The sequence below is a fragment of the Physeter macrocephalus genome, chromosome 13 (genome assembly GCF_002837175.3).
Source record: "Physeter macrocephalus isolate SW-GA chromosome 13, ASM283717v5, whole genome shotgun sequence".
NCBI lineage: Eukaryota > Metazoa > Chordata > Mammalia > Artiodactyla > Physeteridae > Physeter > Physeter macrocephalus.
The window spans coordinates 8,521,454-8,523,377 of record NC_041226.1 but is presented as its reverse complement, the minus strand read 5'-3'; positions in this window follow the sequence as shown (position 1 = coordinate 8,523,377).

The window sequence follows — 1,924 nt, the reverse complement described above, 5'->3', positions numbered from 1 at the left end:
TCTGTTACTGACAGATTCTTGTGTTTTCTTAACCTAGGAGGAGGGGAAGAGTGTCTAGCAATGGTGAGTTACCATGATTGAAACAGACTGTAGGCTGCTAAAAGTGTTTCAGCCATTGGCTTTTAAAAATATATATCGGGGCTTCCCTGGTGGCGCAGTGGTTGGGAGTCTGCCTGCCGATGCAGGGGGCGCGGGTTCGTGCCCCGGTCCGGGAGGATCCCGCGTGCCGCGGAGCGGCTGGGCCCGTGAGCCGTGGCCGCTGGGCCTGCGCGTCCGGAGCCTGCTCTCCGCAGCGGGAGAGGCCATGGCAGTGAGAGGCCTGCGTACTGCAAAAAAAACCCCAACAAAACAAAACAAAAATCTATATCGATCTGTAAGGCTGCTTGTATTCATGATTTTATTTATTTTTTAATTGAAGTTAATTGATTTACAATATTATATTAGTTTCAGGTGTACAACATAGTGATTCAATATTTTTATGGATTATACTCCATTTAAAATTACTACAAAACAGTGACTATATTTCTCTGTGCTTTACAATATATCTTTGTTGCTTATGTTTTTATACATAGTAGTTTATATCTCTTAACCCCAAACCCCATCTTGCCCCCGGCCCCGTTCCGTCTGCCCACTGACAACGACTAGTTCTCTATATCTGTGAGTCTGTTTCTCTTGTGTTATACATTCATTGATGGTTTTTTTAGACTCTACATATAAGTGATTACGTGTTTGTCTTTCTCTGATTTATTTCACTATGCATAATGCTCCCTAGGTCCATCCACATTGTTGCAAATGGCAGAATTTCATTCTTTTTATGGCTGATAGAATATAAATATTTTATCATATATTGATATATATATCTCACGTCTTCCTTATCCATTTATCTGTTGATGGATGTTAGGTCATCTCCATATCTTGGCTACTATAAATAATGCTCCTGTGAACATTGGAGTTCATGTATCTTTTCCAATTAGTGTTTTAGTTTTCTTCAGATATATACCCAGGAGTGGGATTGCTGGATCATATGATAGTTCAATTTTTAGTTTTTTGGGGAACCTCAATACTGTTTTCCGTAGTGGCTGCACCAGTTTACATTCCCACCAGCAGTATAGAAGGGTTCCCTTTTCTCTATATCCTCACCAACCTTTGTTGTTTGTGGTCTTTTTGATGATAGCCATTCTGACATGTGTGAGGTGATATCTCATTGTGGTTTTGGTTTGCATTTCTCTGATGATTAGAGATATTGAGCATCTTTTCATGTCCCTGTCAGCAATCTGTAGATCTTCTTTGGGAAAATGTGCATTCAGGTTTTCTGCGCAGTTTTAAATTGGGTTGTTTGTTTTTTTGATATTGAGTTGTATGAGCTGTTTCTATATTTTGGGTATTAACCCCTTATCGGTAATCATTTGAGAATATTTTCTCCCATTCAGTAGGTTGTCTTTTTTTGGTCTGTTGATGGTTTCCTTTGTTGTGCAAAAGCTTTTAAGTTTAATTAGGTCCCATTTGTTTCTTTTTACTTTTCCTTCTTTTGCCTTTGGAAACACATCCAAAAAGATATTGCTATGATTTATTCAAAAAGTGTTCTGCCTATGTTCTCTTCTAGTTTTATGGTTTTAGGTCTTATATTTAGGTCTTTAATCCATTTTGAGTTTATTTTTGTATATGGTGTGGGGAAATGTTCTAATCTCATTCTTTTTTTTAAAATTTATTTATGGCTGTGTTGGGTCTTCGTTTCTGTGCGAGGGCTTTCTCCAGCTGTGGCAAGCAGGGGCCACTCTTCATTGCGATGCACGGGCCTCTCACTATCGCAGCCTCTGTTGTTGTGGAGCACAGGCTCCAGAAGCGCAGGCTCAGTAATTGTGGCTCACGGGCCCAGTTGCTCCACGGCATGTGGGATCTTCCCAGACCAGGGCTCGAACCCGTG